Raw genomic sequence first — 13479 nt, forward strand, 5'->3', positions numbered from 1 at the left:
GGCAGACTACACCCCGAACTGGTCGCCAGCCAGTCGCAGGGCACACATAGACACTGTCACTGAGCGGGAATTGATCCCACGCTGCCCGCACACAACTCAGGCGTGTGCACCACTACACTACATTTGATTAGTTCATTGAGTTTCTACGTAGTACTGAGATGTCCTACATGGTGAGCGGTCATTGAATGCCCCTCAAACTCTAAGTATCGATAGCGAGTGACGTTGTTGTTTTTCTTTCTACCTTCGACAGAGCTAGTAGTTCGTACGTGCCCTCCAGACTCCTTATTTGCAGATTGCCTGTGTTTCACCTCGTTTGTTGTTGTGTGTAAATGTTAGAAGGTGAGTTTGATCATCTAAGTTTGTGTAGGGTGGTTGCTGTAAATAATAGCATAGTTATATTTTCATGAGTGACGTCACCACTGGTTAGTAATTTCGGCTAGTATGCTAACTATCATGATGATGAGACGTGTGAATGTGTATTGTTTGTATTGTTTAATTGTTTGTATTGTTTAAAGTAAAGGCATATTGTTATACATTGGATGATGTTGCTAAGTTGTTATTTGTCTGTGTTGTTGCAGACCACAATAAATAGACGTGAAGTGGAATACGGGCCTGTGTTCTCTAATAGGAGCACCCACATCCATACCTTGCCACTCTAAACTTTGAGTCAGCTGGAGACATCATACTCCTCATATGATCCTCTCTGTTTTAGTCACTCTTTCTGTTCAAATATTGGCCAGCGGGGGATGGGGCAGCTGGGGTTGCTAGTGATACACACGCTGCAGACGGATGACAAATAACGGATGCTCAATTTTTAGTAAAATGCCCAGCTCTGATAAAAACAGATGACAAACACAAGACAACATTATTTTATGCAGGCACTTTATGATATTGTAGTTTCCAAACAGTCACCCCGAGTCATGGATGCTTTTTTAGGTTCTATTGCGCAACCACAACAGGTTATGGTTAGCGTCCTTATTGTCCACCATTCATACTTTACTCGAGACATCACGACCACGATTAAAGGAAAAATTACACTACTTACATACGGACATAACACACATTAAATACAGTAATTTGTATTACGTGTGTTTGTTTTATGTCAACTTTTTCTATGTTGATTAAATAAGCCCTTAGGTTTCATTATGTTTGTACCCTTGGTGATGCTTCAACTGTGTGAAGATTTAGTGCGCTCTCTTCTGTGCTATGACCAAATACATTAAATCAATCAATTAAGTCAACATGTGCATACACTGCTGCTGGAATTCCTTGATTTACAAATATGTACTCTATACAATTTATTGTGGCGACACAGTGTCGACTGGTTAGCATGTCCGCCTCACAGTTCAGAAGTTGTCGGTTCGATCCGGCCTCCTTGTATGGAGTTTGCATGTTCTCCCCGTGCCTGCGTGGGTTTTCTCCGGGTCCTCCGGTTTCCTCCCAAATTCCCAAAATATGCATGGTAAGTTGATTGGACACTCTAAATTGCATGATAGACTAAATGCATGATAGACTTATGACAATTCATACAGGTATGCAAACAGTGTTCCAGTCCATACCACAAAGATGCTCCTGGCTATTTCCTGTTTCTCTTTAAACAACATGGAGCACAGCAAAATCCAAGGCTAGGTTCACACCGCAGGCAAATTGGATTTTTTTGCCCATATGCGACCTGTATCTGTTTTTTTTTTTTATAACAGTCTGACCGTCTCAATTACAATTTTTTTTAATGCGATCTGAGCCACATCCTGTCGTCCTAGATTGGATACGTATCAGATGTTTTGCAATGCGACCACAGTCTGAATCACTAGTTTGCATATCCGACATTGAAGTCATCCAGAGCCCAAAATGTGCTCCGCGTGGGCGGAGGCAGAGTGCTGGCAGCGGGGAGATCAAATCTGCAAAGATATTTTGAGTAACAGTATTGACTTTAAATTTGACTTAATTTAATCCCACTGCAAACATGAAGCATAAGTGGACATTTATGGTGATAGTAGTAATTCAGATGGTTGAGCTGGTTGATTTTTTTTACCTGCGGTTATGACATGACATCGCCATAAAATGAGAAAAGCCTCGCCTCATCATTTTCCCCAAATACTGTATTTCTACCTCCTACTTGTTACTAGTGGTAGTTTTTCGAAGTTGGTAGTCGGAAACGTTAACGGAAGCCCGTTTAAAGTTATAGGCAGACCGGCCTATAGGCGATTAATATTTGGTCGGGCCAGACAAAATGGCGGATGGACGGATGGCGGAAGGGTACCCCGGCTGTAGGTGGAAGGCGATAAACGGACCGCAAGTTTTTAGTCAAATGCTTAGCTCTGGTAATACAGTATGAACGATCCATCCATCCATCCATCCATTATCTCCCGCTTATCCGAAGTCGGGTCGCGGAGGCAGCAGCTTCAGCAGGGAAGCCCAGACTTCCCTCTCCCCAGCAACATCCTCCAGCTCTTCCGGAAGGATCCCAAGGCGTTCCCAGGCAAGCCGGGAGACATAGTCTCTCCAGCGTGTTCTGGGTCGTCCTCGGGGTCTCCTGCCGGTGGGACATGCCCGGAACACCTCACCAGGGAGGCGTCCAGGAGGCATCCTAATCAGATGCCCGAGCCACCTCAACTGGCTCCTCTCGACGCGGAGGAGCAGCGGCTCGACTCTGAGTCCCTCCCGGATGGCCGAACTTCTCACCCTATCTCTAAGGTAGAGCCCGGACACCATGCGAAGGAAACCCATTTCGGCCGCTTGTATCCGAGATCTTGTTCTTTCGGTCATGACCCACAGCTCATGACCATAGGTGAGAGTAGGAACGTAGATCGACCGGTAAATTGAGAGCTTCGCCTTTCGGCTAAGCTCCTTCTTCGCCACGACAGACCGATACAGGGTCCGCATCACAGCAGACGCTGCACCGATCCGCCTGTCGATCTCCCGTTCCATCTTACCCTCACTCGTGAACAAGACCCCAAGATACTTGAACTCCTCCACTTGGGGCAGAATCTCATCCCCGACCCGGAGAGGGCACGCCACCCTTTTCCGACTGAGGACCATGGTCTCAGATTTGGAGGTGCTGATCTTCATTCCGACCGTTTCACACTCGGCTGCGAACCGCTCCAGCGAGAGTTGGAGATCGCGGCTTGAAGAAGCCAACAGTACTACATCATCTGCAAAAAGCAGAGATGCATTACTGAGGCCACCAAACCGGACCCCCTCGACACCTCGGCTGCGCCTAGAAATTCTGTCCATAAAGGTTATGAACAGAATCGGTGACAAAGGGCAGCCTTGGCGGAGTCCAACCCCCACAGGAAACGAATCCGACTTACTGCCGGCAATTCGGACCAAACTCTGGCATCGGTGGTACAGGGACCGGACAGCCCTTATCAGGGGGCTCGGTACCCCGTACTCCCGAAGCACCCCCCACAGAACTCCCCGAGGGACACGGTCGAACGCCTTCTCCAAGTCAACAAAACACATGTAGACCGGTTGGGCAAACTCCCATGCACCCTCGAGGACCCTGCTGAGGGTGTAGAGCTGGTCCACTGTTCCACGGCCAGGACGAAAACCACATTGCTCCTCCTGAATCCGGGATTCGACCTTCCGACGGACCCTCCTCTCCAGCACCCCTGAATAGACCTTGCCGGGGAGGCTGAGGAGTGTGATCCCTCTGTAATTGGAGCACACCCTCCGGTCCCCCTTCTTAAAAAGGGGGACCACCACCCCGGTCTGCCAATCCAGAGGCACTGTCCCCGATGTCCACGCGATGCTGAAGAGACGTGTCAACCATGACAGCCCCTCAACATCCAGAGCCTTTATGAACTCCGGGCGGATCTCATCCACCCCCGGGGCTTTGCCACCGAGGAGCTTTTTGACTACCTCGGTGACTTCAACCCCAGAGATAGGAGAGCCCACCTCAGAGTCTCCAGGCTCTGCTTCCTCAGCGGAAGGCGTGTCGGTGGAATTGAGGAGGTCTTCGAAGTACTCTCCCCACCGACCCACAACGTCCCGAGTTGAGGTCAGCAGCACCCCATCTCCACTATAAACAGTGTTAATGGTGCACTGCTTCCCCCTCCTGAGACGCCGGATGGTGGACCAGAATTTCCTCGAAGCCGTCCGGAAGTCATTTTCCATGGCCTCCCCGAACTCCTCCCACACCCGGGTTTTTGCCTCAGCAACCGCCAGGGCTGCATTCCGCTTGGCCAGCCGGTACCCGTCAGCTGCCTCCGGGGTCCCGCAGGCCAAAAAGGCCCGAAAGGCCTTGGCGGTCCGATCCCCGGCAGTATGAACGAAACAATAAAAAAAAAAAATTTTTTTTTTTAATCCGAATTGAGCATTAAGACCTGCGGTATGAAGCTAGCCTAATACATGTTTGCTGAGCATGCACCCACTGGAAAAGAAAGAAAGAAAGAAAGATAGATAGATAGATAGATAGATAGATAGATAGATAGATAGATAGATAGATAGATAGATAGATAGATAGATAGATAGATAGATAGATAGATAGATAGATGGATAGAAGTGTTGTCATCTTGTTGGAAAGAAACTCTGACATGCATTACAGCTGTGTTTATACAGACAAATGATCTACATGACTTCTGCTACAAACCTTTGTCAGACAATATGAAGGATTGTGACAGTAGTCTAACTAGTAGTGGTTCCAGTCCAGGTCAGAGATTTCTGCAGGTCAGCAATTTGAGACTTGACAGTGAAGAAACAATTTATCCACAGTGAAAGTAACCACTTCGTTATCACATTACAATTGCAATCCTCTTGATACTTTGAGATTATTTGGAAATTTTGGAGTTGCTGGTTGAATAAAATTAGGGAGGGAGCAATTGAATTTCTTGCTGCCCTTTAAGATCATAAATTATGAGTGAAAGGCATTTGTCTGGTCAAATAATTTGTTAGTAGCCTGTTGGGTAATAGTGCTTCAAATCGATTTATTTTTTATTTGACCTTCATTTATTCAGGTAAGACAATTGAGAACAGATTCTCATTTGCGATGACCAGGCAGAGCTGATAGAATTTTTTTGGAATGTTGCACAAAAAACTGTGAAAATCTGATTTGAAAGCCTGGATTGGTTGAATGTCGTAAGGGGCACACAATTGAAACAAACAAATAAATAAATCTAGAATTCTGGAAAAATATCCTTATAAAGTTGATGTTATCGTTCAAGCCACTGCACGAGACATACCTTGCAAGACATGCATCTAAGGATGGATTTCAATTATTATGCATAGCTCAAGTGACACAAATCCACCCTTTATTGCTCAACAGTTACCCAATTTAGATATGAATTAGCACGCAGAGAACGAATATAGATATGAATAACACATGTATGTGTTAATGCCTAGCCTGGCGTCATCAGAATTTAGGGTCATTTCCTATACAGACCCAATCCATATTCTTATTTCAAGATGTCCAATTTATTTTTGGTATGTTGAGAATCTGATTAAACCGCATACCAATTTCTTCTGGTATTCTAATAATGAAGGGGGAAAAAAAGCACAGGAAAAAAAATCTAAAAAGATATACTTCTTAGTGGTACAAACCATCCATCTATTGTCTTCCTCTTTTCCGGGGTTGGGTTGTGGGAGCAGTAGCTTTAGCTACTACCCATGCCCTGACTTCCTTCTCCCCAGCCAGTTCATCCTGAGGAGAAAAGGTTTCTCCAGCATGTCCTGGTTCATCCCCGGTGGGACATGCCCGGAACACTTCACCAGGAAGGTCTCCAGGAAGCATCCTAACCGGATACCTGAGCTACCTCATCTGGCTTCTCTCAATGCAAACGAGGGAGCAGCAGCTCTACTACGAGCCCCTCACGGATAACTGAGCTTCTCACTGTGTCGCAAAGGGAGAACCTGAACAGCCCGCGGAAGTAAGTGATTTCGGCAGCTTGTATCCAGAGGAGGGCATCGCCTAACCGCCACTGAGTTCCCGTCTGCATATTTAAACGACCGACGTGGTCCCAGTCGGTCCGAGTCAGCCAAAGGGCGCCAAGAACAGACTTAACCTATATAAGATAAGTGATGGACTGGGACTAGGTGGGTCATGTAAATATGCAGACGGGAACTTGGTGGTGGTTAGGCGATGTCCAGCTCTGCTTGTATCCGTGATCTCATTCTTTCGGTCATGACCCATGAATGGTGAGGTAGGTTTGGGTGGGACCATATATTCACCAGTAAATCAAGATTGGCTCAGCTCCTTCTTCACCATTATCTTATTGATAATGGATGGATGGATGTAAAGGTTTGAATGTATTTTAAAGTGGAAGTCAACCAAAACACATGTTTTTCAAGAATATGTTCCCAGAAGGCCCACTAGTTGAAACACGGCATTCTGATTAATATTGCGTTTGTGGAATATAACTTTAGCAGCAAAATGCACTCGTCTTTAACCATCTGTGTGGGCGGCCATTTTGTCTTCTGTCGACTGAAAATGACATCACAACTGCTCACAACGACCAATCACGGCTGACTTGTGTTCTGAATCTGAGCCGTGATTGGTCGTCGTGAGCAGTTGTGATACCATTTTCAGTCAACAGAAGACAAAATGGCTAAAAAGAGATGGATAAAAACGAATGGATTAACACTTATTCCACAAACGCAATATTTATCAGAGTGCCCTCTTTCAACTAGTGGGCTTGCATAGACCATATTCTTGAAAAAAATATGTTTGGGTTTCCCTCTTTAAGATCGGGCTGAAATTTCACCCAAAAGCCAAATTTCCTTAACTTTTTGCCAGTAGTGAATATGTATAGATACACAGCCATTGGGCAGTTGATGCGCGTATATGGGACGAATAGTGAAATGCACCACTTATTTTACTGAATTCAACTGGCTGTTCTCATGGCCATTACAGAAATTACTGTCTGGGGTCATTTTTTTCATAAAACACATTGAGGCAGATTTGGGTAATAATTTGAGGATCCAGTGTGAGAAAGGAAGTAAATTATGTAGTCATGAAAAGTATTTTTTACATAGAGGAAAAATTTCATTTCCAGTCTGCTGCCTATAATATACTGTTCTTTTCTTTCCATGCATGTCAGAGTGTTGGGATGTCCAAGCAGGTATTGCATTCCGACATAAGCAATGCTAAAGATTAATAGTAAATGAATACAATCTGGTAGGTTTGGCTTCATTAAACTGAGCTAATTATTTATTTTTCCTCAGCGAGGCCTTGTTTAATGTGTGTGCCAAATGGCCTCATAGGCTTAACCATGTGTGTGCACATTTGCATGTTAAGAATACCTCATGGATAGAATTTGACACAGTGATGAAGTAAAAAGAGAGAAAAGACTCTGTTCCACAAAAAAGGAAATTGAGATGACAAAAACATTCTATTACCATTACATTAAATATGTATTCATATTCTTTCCCAGATAACTTTCAGCCACTTTGTATGCAAAGAGAAAAAAAAATCTATTTCCCTCATGAATAGGCATTACTGGGTCTGTGTAACGAGATGGATCAGAAGATGGATTAAAGCTTAAGATCTCACAAAAGACTTAATCATATCTAATTTTGGAATTCAGTAAAGAAGACATATTATTTGGTCTCAGATTGGTTTCAGAGAAGCATTCGGAATGAAGACTATTAATTAGGTATTATGAAAAAAAAGATCTGTTTCACTACCTCTTCGGCTCAGTAGAGTACAATGTTATTTACTATGGCTGACTTGAAACCTGAACTGAATATTCTTCTAGATAATATTTGAACTGAAGATTTTCTTTTTTAACTGATAGCAGCACATTTTCTCCATAATAGTAAATTCTACCACGCTTTTGCAAATCCCCTAATCTTCACTCCTGGAAAAAAGCAATTACAGCAATTGTATGTATTGTGGTACACACAGGGGACTCGATGGTCGGAGTTCCTCAGAAAAAAAAAAAAAGGAAAATTTTTCACCCTCATAAAAGTGAGCCGAGAAGTGTGAGGGAAAAAAATCATATATTTACTTTACAGCACTGGGTTTTGAAATAATCATGGTCTTCTTCTTCAAAGGCAGAGTCAGAAATGCAGTAACCCCCATAGATTTCCCTGGCTCAGATGTTCTTCAGCCTGCAGGCTCCAACTCTTCATAGTTCTCATCTTACTCAGCCAATATCTTCAAGATGATTCCATCTCTGGAATGCACGTTTTTCACCATCGAAAGGATACCTACGCACTAGATGCACTGTAATTTAGACTAAATCCAAAATAAAACATGACATAGTCGCGGGACAGGAAATGGTAAAACAATGGAACAATGTCCCAACTTAATGGGCACAGCCCCCCCGGAGTACATAATGGATGTGGGAATAATAGAGTAATTCATGGAAGCATACTGTTGGGATATTTTTCAAGAATAACATTAACATCACAATAATAGCTGCTATACCTTTAATTTTACTTTTAATGTGTCTGTTAGACTAATATCAATAGCCATCTTGGCTTTGCCAATTAAAACGTAAGAGTTTGTAATTGTAATGTGTCTGTCTTCTTATATTTGGCCACACAAATCAAAATAGCTTCAGTTTCAATTCATTTTATTTCTATCAGCATCAATCTAAAATCAAACTGAATTAATAGCTGATTGAAAAGTGTTACACATTAAGCATTGCTTATAATCGCTGCACCCTTATCATTCGATCAAATCAGTCGAATAATTATTTTACTAATATAAGGAATTTTTACCCCAAATATACATTTGTCTAAACAATCACAAACACAATTCAAGTCATACCCAAACATCTGAATGCAAAAGCATCAAATTCAACTTGCTCGTGTATTCGCTGTACATTTGTCTTACATTTTTTAAATATTTCTTGGAAGTTATGCCTTGCTTTATACACATTTTGAACTCTTTTATATTCCACCAGATCTTTAAACGTCAATGCCCTAGATTTAAAAAAAAACAATGCATCTGTGTCTTCATAATAGCCGACATTGTGCAATATTCTTATGGCTCTTTTTTGCATGGTGCATATAATTTGGAGGGTGCTTTTATACTTTGTATGTATTTCCCCAAACTTCAGCACGGTAAGTCAAATATTGAACTACAAAAGTGCAATACAGTGGTACCTCTACTTACAAAATTAATTGGTTCTGGACGAAATTTCTTAAGTAGAAAATTTTGTAAGCAGAGATGTGTTTTCCATGTAAATGCCCTAATAAATTTCAAAATTCAAATTCAAATTTAAATTTATTGTCATTACAAGTGCAACGAAAAGTAAAGTGCAGGCCCTTTCAGTGCAAAGACTAAAAACATATACATATCTGCATGCATACACATACATATACACACACATATGCATGCACATATACATATACACAAATGTACCATGTATACATGTACACCAACACATAAATAAATAAATAAAAGAATCAAGTTTTCACTGTTAAAAAGAAAAAAAAGGCACATTACAGAACACAGATTGAACAGATATTAAGTTCAACTGAGTTGAATATTGCATGTTGTGAGGTTACTGCGAGATATGTGCATATTGAAAAACTGGAGTTTGTTCCATTAGCATATTCCACGTGTTACACAGAGTGATTGTTTTTATGGCTCTTAACGCAGTTGGAAAAAAGCTGTTTTTTAGTCTATTTGTGCTCGTTTTTATGGACCTGTACCGTCTGCCCGACGGAAGTAACACAAACAGGGAATAGCCCGGGTGGTAGGAGTCATTCAATATGGCCCTGGCTCTCCTGAGGCAGTAATAGCTGTGAAGGTCTTCTAATGCCGGCAGCGGGCACCCAATGACCTTCTCAGCCATTTTGGTGACCCTTTGGAGTTCCTTCCTGTTTGCCGCTGTGCAGCTGGCAAACCATGTGCACAGACAGTAGGTGAGGATGCTCTCCATGGTGGAGCGGTAAAAAGACACAAGCAGTCTCTGACTGACGTTGTTCTTCCTCAGAATTCTCAGGAAGTGGAGTCTTTTTTTGTGCTTTCTTAGCCACCTGTGCAGTGTTCTTATTCTAGGTCAGCTTCTCCTCAATGTGGACTCCGAGGAAGCAGAAGTCACTGACCCTTTCCACATAGTTCCCACCAATGAGAATGGGCTGCACGATTTGTTTTTCCTGAAGTCAATGATGATCTCCTTTGTTTTGGATGTGTTCAGGAGCAGGTTATTTTCTCCACACCACACGGTCAGCTGCTGCACCTCATCCCGGTAAGCGGACTCATCATCCCCTGTGATGCAGCCTACCACTGTGGTGTCGTCTGCATACCTAATGAAGGTGTTGCTGGTGTGGATTGGGGAGCAGTCTGAAGTGTAGAGGGTGAATAGCAGAGGACTCAGCACGCAGCCTTGAGGGGAGCCGGTGCTAAGTGTGAAGGGTGCGGAGGTAAGGGGGCCAATCATGACTATTTGTGAGCGTTCTGTTAAAAAGTCGTTAATCCAGAGGCATGGGGAGTGAGGTTCCAAGCCCCCAATATTCAGACATAAATATTTTATAAAGCATAAAAATGCATCAAAAAAGGTAACATGTTATAACTAGAGAATGCAATTTCTGGAGAAATTGCGTGTGAAGGCGAAGGAAACTGAAAATAAACTGCGGAATGTGTTGGAATGAAGTTGAATGAATTTGAATAAAGTGGAATTAAGTTCAATGATACTGAATAATGTTGAATGATACCGAATTAAGTTGAATAAAGTGGAATGAACTCTATGAAAAATTTTGTAATGAGCGGGAATTGATCTAGCGCTGCCTGCTCATAAGTGTGTGTACCACTACACCATCAGGGAGCTAACTGGAAGGATGTAAAAGCGAAATGTTGAATATGAGAATTGGGGAAGTAGGCATTGTGGTGTTACGGCCCACGTTGTGTCATGGCCGTTTTAAGTTGGGTGTGTGGGTGCTCTCCCCTGCTCTGCCCTGATTGGTGGCCCTTGTCAGCGGTACAGCCACCCAATCAGAGCAGGTAAGTGTAACCAAATTAGTCAATTACCTTTAGGTGTGTTCACGAGCAAGCAGTTAAGAGGGACTCTGTTGCTGGTGGACGGGGCTGGTTGTGGGTGATGTAGTCAGTCCCAATGGCACAATGAAAGAAGTAAATGGTAAGTGGTCTTTCACTTGTATAGCGCTTTTCCACCTAGAATGAAGTTGAATGAACCCTACGAAAAATTTGGGAATGAGCGGGAATCGATCCAGCGCTGCCTGCTCATAACGCAGCGTGTGTACCACTATAACATCAGGACCAAAGTGGAAGGATGTGAAACTCAAATGTTAAATGTGCAAGTAGGACTGAATGGCAACTTTTTAAAATGTTTTTTAAGGTTGAATAATTTGAATTTTTGGGAAGTAGGAATTGTGGTGTTACGGCCCACGTTGTGTCGTGGCCGTTTAAGTTGTGTGTGTGGGTGCTCTCCCCTGCTCTGCCCTGATTGGTGGCCTTTGTCACCGGTACAGCCACCCAATCAGAGCAGGGGAGGATAACCAAATTAGTCAATTATTTTGAGGTGTGTTCATCAGCAAGCAGTTAAGACGGACTTGGTTGCTGGTGGACGGAGCTGGCTTAAATGTTGAATGTGCAAGTGGGACTGAATGGCGACTTTAATGGGGTTTTTAAAGTTGAATAATTTCTGTTTTTGGGAAGTAGGAATTGCATGTAGGGCGGAATGGTGGTCGACTGGTTAGCACGTCTGCCTCACAGTTCAGAGTTCTTGGGTTCAATCCCGGCCCCCCTGTATGGAGTTTTCATGTTCTCCCCGTACCTGCGTGGGTTTTCTCCGGGTACTCCAGTTTCCTCCGACATTCCAAAAACATGCTTAGGTGTGATTGTGAGTGCGGATGTTTGTTTGTCTCTGTGTGCCCTGCGATTGGCTGGCAACCAATTCAGGGTGTACCCCGCCTACTGCCCGAAGACTGCTGGGATAGGCTCCAGCACTCCCCGTGACCCTTGTGAGGATAAGCGGTATAGATAATGGATGGAAGGAATTGCAGGTGTGTTGAAAAGCTTAACCAATGTGAGTTGAATGAGCTGAATGTTGTGAATTTGAAATTTGAATGGTTTGAATGTGAAGTGTTGAATGTGCCATTGGGAATGAATGGTGAATTTTTGTAATGTTTTTTTTAAAGTTGAATAATTTGAATTTTTTCCAAGTATGAATTGCGGGTGTGTTGAAAAGATGAACCAATGTAAATTGAATGAACTCTATGAAAAATATTGGAATGAACAGGAATCGAATCAGCGCTGCCCACTCACAACTCAGTGTGTGTACCACTACACCATCAGGGACTTAACTGGAAGAATGTAAAACTGAAATGTTGAATGTGCAAGTGGGACTGAATGGCAAATTTAATGTTTTTTTTAAGGTTGAATAATTTGAATTTTTGGGAAGTATGAATTGTAGGTGTGTTAAAAAGGTTAACCATTGTGAGTTGAATGAGCTGAATCTTGTGAATTTGAAATTGGAGTGGTTTAAATGTGAAGTGTTGATTGTGCCATTGGGAATGAATTGTGAATTTTTTTTAAGGTTGAATATTGGAATAAGGAATTGTGGATGATGTTGAATGAGCTGAATGAAGTTGCATGAAGTGGAATGAAGTTGAATGACCTCTATAAAAATTGTGGAATGAGCGGGAATCGATCCGAAGCAGCAAATGGGGAAGTGTTGAATGTGCCATTGGACATGAATGGAGTTTTTTGGGGTGAAAAATGATTAATTTTGGGGGAACCGTAAATGTTAGGGGCAAATCAAATGGAAGTTCTGATGGCATGAATTTTTCAAATAGTTATAAATCTGAACGGGGTGAATTGGATGAAGTATGTGGAAGTAGATGAACTTTGAATTTGCCATTGGAAATGAATGGGTTTTTTTGGAGTGAAAAAAGTTGAATTTTGGGGGAACCATAAAAGTTCCAATGTCAAAGTTTGAACAGGGTGAATCGGATGAAGTATGTGGAAGTAGCTTCGCCTTCACACAAGTAGATTATTGCACAATAAATGAGAGTTGTGCATAATGTAAAAAACTAAGAATAGAGTAAAGAATACAAATGATGGTCATTTACCTTTTAATTGCTGTCCTCATCGCTTTTTGCCCTCTTTGGTTCATGTTCTCTCTCAGAAGTGTTTTTTGCCTAGCGTTTTATAAAGAACTGATTCAAATACGTGGCGTGGCGACTGTTGATACATTGCGGTCATATTCTTTGGCGAGATCAACCAAACGCATCCCTCTTTAATACATTTCTATTATCTCTTGATTTGTTTGTATGGACAAAAAAAACGTGTTTCTCCTTTTTTTTCTTTTCCTTGTTTCTAATTCACGTAAAACTATCGGAACACCTCATGGCCCGAGGGGCAAATGACGAGGACACTGCATAGACATATCTATCACATATATATCTATCTACCTGTCTATCTACACACATAGACACATACGGTAGAGGTCCCACTTAGCCATTGGGATGCCAGGAAGATGCTAGGTAATAGCCAATGGCAGAGCAGCTATGAATATGTTGCGTTCAGGAAACAGACCTATGAAACAGACCTTCTACAGACCTATGTAG

General features: G+C 42.6%; 1 protein-coding gene across 2 annotated transcripts in view; it reads right to left on the bottom strand.

Annotated features, from left to right (window-relative positions):
* Positions 1-13479, bottom strand: part of zmat4a (zinc finger, matrin-type 4a) — a 228582-nt gene that overhangs the window by 116543 nt on the left and 98560 nt on the right. The gene's annotated exons all lie outside the window — the stretch shown is intronic.

Source organism: Filicampus tigris, chromosome 5, assembly GCF_054856515.1.
Source record: "Filicampus tigris isolate MCC_2025a chromosome 5, RoL_Ftig_1.0, whole genome shotgun sequence".
NCBI classification, from domain to species: Eukaryota; Metazoa; Chordata; class Actinopteri; order Syngnathiformes; family Syngnathidae; genus Filicampus; species Filicampus tigris.